This window comes from Schistocerca cancellata, chromosome 1, assembly GCF_023864275.1.
Source record: "Schistocerca cancellata isolate TAMUIC-IGC-003103 chromosome 1, iqSchCanc2.1, whole genome shotgun sequence".
NCBI lineage: Eukaryota > Metazoa > Arthropoda > Insecta > Orthoptera > Acrididae > Schistocerca > Schistocerca cancellata.
The window spans coordinates 218,655,288-218,665,646 of record NC_064626.1 but is presented as its reverse complement, the minus strand read 5'-3'; the positions used below and the strand labels follow the sequence as shown (position 1 = coordinate 218,665,646).

The window sequence follows — 10,359 nt, the reverse complement described above, 5'->3', positions numbered from 1 at the left end:
GTTTGTGGACAATAACATTCCTAAAATGGATTAAGATGCCCGGAGTCCCGACGTGAACGGAATGGAACATCTTTCAGACCTCATGGTCCGACGTTATTATTTCCTCTGGTTTCGGCTCTTGAGAAAGAATGGCTGCCATTCCTCCACAGACATTCAGACATTTCCTTAAACATGTCCACAGCAGAGCTCAAACCGTCATAAAGCGAAGGGTTAACACACTCCATATTAATGTCCTGTAATAGGTGTCCAAAGCCAACGGTCTTGCCCCAGTGGTAAAACCAGTTCCCGTCTGATCACCGAAGTTAAACACTGTTGGGCTGGGCTAGCACTTGGATGGGTGACCATCTGGTCTGCCGAGCGCTGTTGGCAAGTGGGGTGCCTTCAGCCCTTGTGAGGCAAACTGAGGAGCTACTTGATTGAGAAGTGGCGACTCCGATCTCGGAGACTCACATAACGCCGAGAGAGTGGTGTGCTGACCACGAGAGATGGGCAGACTCGTTCGTCCTTGGGAACTAGTTCACTGGGTGATCGCTCTTTTTTGGGAACCGTTCATTTTTATTCCTTCACTGCTCAATTGTGCATGGTATATGATTTTTATGAAAAATTGAAAATTAGTAGCATAGGTGGACTAAAGATGGAAGGCGCCAAAAGGGGGCACTTGCCTCCCCCCTGGAGTACAGAGTTTTTATACATTACAGAATTCTCACACACTTGTAGAAGTAATTTTCGTGATTCTACAAAACCTCTCGTTTAGCCAACTGTAGCGTTATGTGACTGATCGCAGTGAAATAACATAACATGACGCACGAAAAACCAGCCCGAGTACAGACTGTTCGCCAATTACGCGCGATTTGTGACCACTACGAGCAGAATAGATAAACATGTAATAATTAGGCAGTAAAGAAATAACAAATAAGCTAATGCAAGCAACATCTTCGAAACAGTGGATGACGACTGGTGGGCGACAATGAGCAGTCTAGTACTCGGGGCCGATTTTTCGTGCTCCGCCCTGTACCACTGAAATAATATTGTAGGAGTTAACATATTCTCTTTACAAAATGTGACACCAGACACTCGATTACGAAGCGCGGGCTTCATTCAGTTGTAAGTCGGTCTGCCTTCCATAACAATGAACATGCTGTTTTATCATGGACCAAAAAAAGACAGAGAATTGCCACTCGTGTGTGCCATGCCGACTTCCTTTGCATGTGTAGAAACTTTTTGTAAGTATGTCTTCTGCTGTTTATCGAAATGGTGAAGTAAGCTGTTATGCCCTTTTTTTACCTGAAAAGATGTATGTATTACATAGCACGTAATTTTCATGTAATTTACGTAATTATAAAATACGTTTTAATTACTGGTCGTCGACGCTGAATACAATACAAAAAGAACCAGAAGTCCAGAGTTCAAAAAAGGTTTGAAACACAGCTAGAATTGGCGTGCGCAGCGATCTAAACTCACAGACACTCGATTCTGAACTAACTAGGAGCAGTCGGCAGTGGAACTGCGACGAGTGGCCACGCGAAAAAGAACGAGTCCAGCCGAGAGAGACCGAGACCAAGACCGAGACATACGGGAACGGGGCCGGCGTTTCTCGTTCCCGGGAACTACAAATAGAAAGCCGCGACCGAAGTGAACTATGAAAGACAGTTCCTTAGGATTCGTCCCTCGTTCTTTCCGTTCATCTTGGTGAACCGTTCCTTTGCACCTGTTAGTTCGCGAACGACTGGAATCACTCAACAGAGGAAAGTCCACTGGACCTGACGGGATACCAATTCGATTCTACACAGAGTACGCGAAAGAACTTGCCCCCCTTCTAACAGCCGTGTACCGCAAGTCTCTAGAGGAGCGGAAGGTTCCAAATGATTGGAAAAGAGCACAGGTAGTCCCAGTCTTCAAGAAGGGTCGTCGAGCAGATGCGCAAAACTGTAGACCTATATCTCTGACGTCGATCTGTTGTAGGATTTTAGAACATGTTTTTTGCTCGAGTATCATGTCGTTTTTTGAAACCCAGAATCTACTATGTAGGAATCAACATGGATTCCGGAAACAGCGATCGTGTGAGACCCAACTCGCTTTATTTGTTCATGAGACCCAGAAAATATTAGATACAGGCTCCCAGGTAGATGCTATTTTTCTTGACTTCCGGAAGGCGTTCGATACAGTTCCGCACTGTCGCCCGATAAACAAAGTAAGAGCCTACGGAATATCAGACCAGCTGTGTGACTGGATTGAAGAGTTTTTAGCAAACAGAACACAGCATGTTGTTATCAATGGAGAGACGTCTACAGACGTTAAAGTAACCTCTGGCGTGCCACAGGGGAGTGTTATGGAACCATTGCTTTTCACAATATATATAAATGACCTGGTCGATAGTGTCGGAAGTTCCACGCGGCTTTTCGCGGATGATGCTGTAGTATACAGAGAAGTTGCAGCATTAGAAAATTGTAGCGAAATGCAGGAAGATCTGCAGCGGATAGGCACTTGGTGCAGGGAGTGGCAACTGACCCTTAACATAGACAAATGTAATGTATTGCGAATACATAGAAAGAAGGATCCTTTATTTTATGATTATATGATAGCGGAACAAACACTGGTAGCAGTTACTTTTGTAAAATATCTGGGAGTATGCGTGCGGAACGATTTGAAGTGGAATGATCGTATAAAATTAATTGTTGGTAAGGCGGGTACCAGGTTGAGATTCACTGGGAGAGTCCTTAGAAAATGTAGTCCATCAACAAAGGAGGTGGCTTACAAAACACTCGTTCGACCTATACTTGAGTATTGCTCATCAGTGTGGGATCCGTACCAGATCGGGTTGACGAAGGAGATAGAGGAGATCCAAAGAAGAGCGGCGCGTTTCGTCACAGGGTTATTTGGTAACGGTGATAGCGTTACGGAGATGTTTAACAAACTCAAGTGGCAGACTCTGCAAGAGAGGCGCTCTGCATCGCGGTGTAGCTTGCTCGCCAGGTTTCGAGAGGGTGCGTTTCTGGATGAGGTATCGAATATATTGCTTCCCCCTACTTATACCTCCCGAGGAGATCACGAATGTAAAATTAGAGAGATCAGAGCGCGCACGGAGGCTTTCAGACAGTCGTTCTTCCCGCGAACCTTACGCGACTGGATCAGGAAAGGGAGGTAATGACAGTGGCACGTAAAGTGCACTCCGCCACACACCGTTGGGTGGCTTGCGGAGTATAAATGTAGATGTAGATGTAGACCCGTCTCTACTGACCACATGCCCCTCCATATCCGCATCCAGTGGCGCCTATGGGCTGAGGATGACACGGCGGCCGTCAGTAGCGTTGGGCCTTGATGGCCTGTTTGGGAGGAGTTTAGTTTAATAGGTGTCCAAATACTTTTCATCAGGTAGTTCATACTTCACTTTGGGATCATGCGAAAAAGATAACAGAGACGAGAATGGGTACAGTGACATACAGGCAGTCATTTATGCCTCGCTCAGTGCACGAATGAAGAAGGAAAGAAAGTCGATAATATTGCTACGATTAAGCCTCCGTTGCACTGTGTTGTTGCTTGTGGAGTATTTATTTAGACGTAGATGTAGCTGAGAAATGGGCTTATTCCGGAGCGTATTCAGTGTAAAATCTAACAGGAATTCTGCGAAGTCCTGGAGCCCTGTTCTCAGTCTAATGAGCTACATCTCCACAGGGCGTTACAGTCTACTTTTCCTTTCCTCTTTTAAAAATACATCGTCGAAATGCACCTCGGTCAAAGGTGCACGTCATGAAACAGACCCCCGCCGCTTGACGAACACGGCTACCAGAGTTGGCGGAGACCCAGAGACGTGTTATCGCCTGCAGAACTTAAGCGAGGTGAGCGGCGGAAAGACACGTGTCCTGGTCCGCTGCTTCATCCGGGGCTCCGCCACGCATTAACAGCTGCCTGTTAACTGGCGAGACAGGAGCTGAAACCTGATCTACCTGCAGCACTTTTCGTCGTCTACCTATTCTAAGCCATTCGCCCTCTGATCCTCTTATGTCAACTTAACGTTAGCGGCGTCATTCCGTTGGCATCCGTCGTTAACTAACTACTCGCGCCAGGGAACACGGCAACAGGTAGAAGCAAATCTGACAACCTGGGTGTCTCATACTATCCTCATCTTCAGTGTCTAATTCACAAAGCTCGTCATGTGCTTGTTCTGAGCTGATGCTGACAATATCATATTTGTATGAGTAGCTGTACTGCGTGAATGATTGTATGCAGTGTAGTCTATTGTTGTTCTGAACATTGTCATATAATGACAAAGACGCATTCAAGAGTAAAATCCCTCCGTGTTTCCCTTAAAACACTTTATAACTATGCGCGGTGCATCAGACAGACCACACAGACTTTTTTCTCTGAATGGGCGCGTCCGATCTACACTACTGGCCATTAAAATTGCTGCACCATGAAGATGACGTGCTACAGACGCGAAATTTAACCGACAGGAAGAAGATGCTGTGATATGCAAATGATTAGCTTTTCAGAGCATTCACGCAGGGGCGCCGGTGGCGACACCTACAACGTGCTGACATGAGGAAAGTTTCCAACCGATTTCTCATACACAAACAGCAGTTGACCGGCGTTGCCTGGTGAAACGTTATTGTGATCCCTCGTGTAAGGAGGAGAAATGCGTACCATCACGTTTCGACTTTAATAAAGATGGGATTGTAGCCTATCGCGATTGAGGTTTATCGTATCGCGACATTGCTGCTCGCTTTCGTCGAGATCCAATGACTGATAGCAGAATATGGAATCGGTGGGTTCAGGAGGGTAATACGGAACGCCGTGCTGGATCCCAACGGCCTCGTATCACTAGCAGTCGAGATGACAGGCATCTTATCCGCATGGCTGTAACAGATCGTGCAGCCACGTCTCGATCCCTGAGTCAACAGATGGGGACGTTTTCGAGACAACAACCATCTGTACGAACAGTTCGACGACGTTTGCAGCAGCATGGACTATCAGCTCGGAGACCATGGCTGCGGTTACCCTTGACGCTGCATCACGGACAGGAGCACCTGCGATGGTGTATTCAACGACGAACCTGGATGCACGAATGGCAAAACGTCATTTTTTCGGATGAATCTAGGTTCTGTTTACAGCATCATGATGGCCACATCCGTGTTTGGCGACATCGCGGTGAACGCACATTGGAAGCGTGTTTTCGTCATCGCCATACTGGCGTATCACCCGGCGTGATGGTATGGGGTGGCATTGGTTACACGTCTCGGTCACCTCTTGTTCGCATTGACGGCACTTTGAACAGTGGACGTTACATTCCACCCTTCATTCGATCCCTGCAAAACCCTACATTTCAGCAGAATTATGCACGACCGCATGTTGTAGGTCCCGTACGGGCCTTTCTGGATACAGATAATGTTCGACTGCTGCCCTGGCCAGCACATTCTCCAGATCTCTCACCAACTGAAAACGTCTGGTCAATGGTGGCTGAGCAACTAGCTCGTCACAATACGCCAGTCACTACTCTTGATGAACTGTGGCATCGTGTTGAAGCTGCATGTGTAGCTGTACCTGTACACGCCATCCAAGCTCTATTTGACTCAATGCCCAGGCGGATCAAGGCCGTTATTACGGCCAGAGGTGGTTGTTCTGGGTACTGATTTCTCAGGATCTATGCACCCAAACTGGGTGAAAATGTAATCACATATCAGTTTTAGTATAATATATTTGTTCAATGAATACCCGTTTATCATCTGCATTTCTTCTTGGTGTAGCAATTGTAATGGCCAGTAGTGTATCTCGGGTGAAATGCAGTTCAATCAAAGAATATTTTTTGCGCAAATGATACTGCAAAAAACGGTGCAAAATAAAATTAAAAAAAAACTTACTAGACAAAGTGTTCAGTTGTGAGAGCTCTTTACAGCTTTACTAATTGGCCCCAAATTTCCATTTGTGATTGAAGGTGAGTTCGGTTTCTAAGTTTAAAAGCATCTTCCAGGCAACGTAAGTTTAACCACTATATTCTCTGTTATTAGTTCGCCTAAAACGGTTTTCTGTGCTGTTTTCTGTGCAAACTGTCGTCATTCTCCTTGAGATATTCAAGTAAGCGACGCAACGTCCCACACCCCTCGTTAAGGGAGCCTCTGCAGTTCCTACCGTACCAGCTATTATCTGTTCTTCGTTTCCTCTGTTTTTCTTTGCATCAGTACTCGGTTTCAAAGTGCATAGATAATACACTCACAGTCCATCCTCGAGTACCATCTACTAAGCTTTGTTTGAGAAATCGGATGCTTTCGGAATTTAGAATTGTGAAACCTTCTCCTATACTCACCTTTGATACACTAGTATACATGATCCTTTTTGGATCGAATTTTCGTTAGCCTAGTGCAACACAATGACAATAGCAGGCGAAACTCATTGGACTACCCCAACTTTTCACCATCTACAAATGGCGCACTTTTGTAGAACCTCTGTCTCCTTCACTTGTACTTAATTTAACTGTACATTGTCCTTCTTTGCTTCATTTTTGTGCTATCGGAAAACGAAAACATGACTGACTAGTTTTTCCTAAAAAAATTAGAAAATCCGTTTTTCTCTTCGAGAGCTTTAGCTTTGTCACGGCTGTTTCTTTTTCTACCAATTTCGCGGTTTCCTTTTATTTCACTCTCTGTGTGTGAACTATACGATCGACGCTTTATGTACTTTCACTGTGCATGTGCACTTTCCAGTGTCATTGTATAAGTAGTTGACAGCTATTTTAACCGTATTTCAAATTACATGCTTAAGTGTCTCCAGGTTAACTGGTGATAGTAATGTCCTCTACTTGGACAGTGGCATTGTATCGTGTCAGACCATCGTTCTAACACAGTCAAACGTACACATAACTTCTTCTTGTTGTTCTTCTCGAAATCTGACAGAAGATCCAAAGAGATTCCGATTGTATGTGAAGTACATCAGTGGCGACCCACAAGAAATACCTTCACTGCGCGAAAGCGATGGTAACGTTACCAATGACAGTGCAACTAAGGCGAAGTGGCTAAATACTGTTCCTGGAAATTCCTTCACCAAAGAAGACGAAGTAAATATTTCAGAATTCGTATCAAAAACTGCTGCCAAAGTGAGTAACTTAGAAATAGATATCCTTGGTGTAGTACAGCAACTCAAGTCGCTTAATAAAACCAAGCCGGCCGATGTGGCCGTGCGGTTAAAGGCGCTTCAGTCTGGAACCGCGTGACCGCTACGGTCGCAGGTTCGAATCCTGCCTTGGGCATGGATGTTTGTGATGTCCTTAGGTTAGTTAGGTTTAATTAGTTCTAAGTTCTAGGCGACTGATGACCTCAGAAGTTAAGTCGCATAGTGCTCAGAGCCATTTGAACCATTTTTTAATAAAACCAAGTTCTCCGTACCATATTGTATACTAATTAGATTCCTTTCAGATAATTATGATATAACAACTCCGTACTCCACAATCACATACAATCGCCCACTCGATGAGAGATCCATACCTGAAGACTCGCAAGTTGCAGAGGTCACACCAATACTCAAGAACGCAGTAGGAGCAATTCGACCCATACCACTGACGTCAATTTGCAGTAGGAATTTGGAACATATACTGTGTTCAAATATTATGAATTACCTCCAGGAAACAGATCTGTTCACACATAGCTCGGATTCGGAAAATATCGTTCTTGTGAAACACAACTAGGTCTTTATTCTCAAGAAGTAGCCGGTGAGGAGATCGCAGATTGAGTCCATATTTCTGTATTTACAATCAAATTGCGTGCCTATAGAGTTTCGACTCAGTTGTGCGACTGTATTAGTGATTTCCTGTCAGCAAGGTAACAGTTCGTAGTAATTGAAAGAAAGTCATCGAGCAAAACAGAAGATATATCTGGTGTTCCCCAAGGAAGAGTTATAGGCCCTCAGCTGTTCCTCACGTATATACACCACTCTGAATACAATCTCTCTTAGACTCTTTGCTGTGCTGTAAAATCAGCAGATGGGTAATTTACCATAATAATGAAAAGTATAAGGTCATGCACATTAATACTAAAAGGAATCTTTGAAATTTCGGTTCAGAAAAATCTAAAAGCTGTCAGTTCAACTAAATGCCCAGAAATTAAAATTATCAAAATCTTTAATTGGAACGATCACATAGGTAACGTTGTGGGGAATGCAAACCGAAGACTGCGTTTTATTGGCACAACACTTATAAGGTGCAACGATTCTGCTAAATAGACTGCCTACACTACGCTTATGTCCTCTGTTTGAGTACTGCTGTGCAGTATGGGATGGTTAATAATTAGTACTGAAGGGCGACATCGAATAAGTTCAGAGAAGAGCAGTTCGTTTTGTATTGACAGGAAACAGGGGAGGGAGTGCCACGAACATGTTACGCGAGTTGGGATGGCAATCATTAAAACAGAGGCGTTTTTTGTTGCGGCGAGATCTTTTCACGAAATTACAATCTCCAGCGTTCTGCTCCGAATGCGAAAATATTTTGTTTACATCCGCCCACATAAGGAGAAATGACCATTGTAATAAAATAAGAGAAATCTGAGCCCGCGCGGAAAGATTTAAGTATTCATTCTCCCCGCTCGCTATTAGAGAGTGGAACGGTAGGGAAATAGCGTGAAAGTGATTCGTTGAACCCTCTGCTAGACATTTAAGTGTGGTGCAGAGTTGTCATGTGTATGTAGAGGTAGATGTTCGTCTTGTACTTATTTGATTGTTACCTCGAATGTGTGGGTTAGTGGTTGAGTGGTTAAACGCTGGACTACGAAATCAGTGGTCTACGGCTTGATCCCCAGTTAGTCGTAGGAGTTTTATCTGCGACTTATCACTTCTTTCACTCCTAGTAATTCTTGTCAAAGTGAAAACTTTCGAGTTGCTCATAGCTTTGGAGTCCACTTTAAGCTGAAGGCCCCCTATAACTGGCTGGGTAAGTAGTTTAAAGATCGGCGGAAGCAAAGGCAGGTCCATGCCTATCAAATCGCTTAAGTGTTCAAACCAGTGTTCAGGTTGATGACAGCCTTACCTTCATCCTTACAGCAGGCAGGAGACCACTATCGATTTTTCTTCTCTCTTCTCATCTGTTCTAACCTATGTGGCAGTATACCGGAAATTCATCCACTCTCTAAGATTCCGTGATCGCGAAACTCTTTCCTGTTCTCCCTTTCGCTTCCCTTCTGCCTCGCCTGCAGTGGTACTCTTCACTTCGAAAAGGGTGTCCAAAATACGCTTCTTTTCTGCGTTCGATGGCAGTTAGGACTTTACATGTTATTTAAATATTGCCAGCACGGTGAAATATTTTTTTCGCTGGTCACGTGATATGATCATTAACATTCTTAACAAGCAGCGGTACATCCACGTTTCAGATACTTCCATGGACGAGTTTTTGATTGTCTACGCTTCTATTCATACAGCAGTACTTATAGAACATAAAAACATTAAGGATTTCCAGTGTGTGCTGAAATAAATATCACGACTGCATTCCAGATGTTTAAGTTTTTGAAATGTTCTAGGTATAGTGTCAACTCTAACTTTCATCTCTTCACCTTATTCCATATTTTTTCTGTCGGCTAGCATCCAAGGTATTTCACTTTTGTTATCCTCTCAAGCGTGTACCCATGCCAACTGTCGATCCCATTGCATTACCTCTTCTTTCTGAAGACCACACTTTTTCTTTTTGTAAATTTGTATTAAGTTTGTATTCTTTATTGGCCATGTACATTTTGTTGAGAAGGAAATGCCAGTCTTATATGTTGTCAGCAAATATCACAATATCATCTGCATAGCGAATACTATATCAGCAGCTACCATTGATCTTTAGGCCTTCATTGGCATCTTCCAAGGCACTTTCAAGAACTGCCAAAGAGTATGTGTTCAATAGTGTTGGATGTAGTTGGGTTGTTTGGGGGCAGAGACCAAACAGCGAGGTCATCGGTCTCATCGGATTAGGGAAGGAAGTCGGCCGTGCCCTTTCAAAGGAACCATCCCGGCATTTGCCTGGAACGATTTAGGGACATCACGGAAAACCTAAATCAGGATGGTCGGACGCGGGATTGAACCGTCGTCCTCCCGAATGCGAGTCCAGTGTGCTAACCACTGCGCTTGGATGTAGTAAGCAGGATTTTGATGTAGTTTGAAACATGAAACGTGATTCAGTCCTTTTGATTCCAGTATGGTTGTTTAATTATATTGATATCGATATTATAAGTCCTATCAGTCTCAGATGATCAACAAGGATTTCTGTAATAACAACACAGTTCCACGAACATTCAAAAAAATGGCTCAAATGGCTCTGAGCAATATGGGACTTAACATCTGAGGTCATAAGTCCCCTAGAACTTAAAACTACTTAAACCTAACTAACCTAAGGACATCACACAC

At 44.0% G+C, this 10,359-nt stretch overlaps 1 pseudogene; it reads left to right on the top strand.

Moving 5' to 3' along the window:
- The first annotated feature begins 251 nt into the window (after positions 1 to 251).
- Positions 252 to 369, top strand: LOC126105431 (5S ribosomal RNA; annotated as a pseudogene).
- Positions 370 to 10,359: the final 9,990 nt, after the last annotated feature.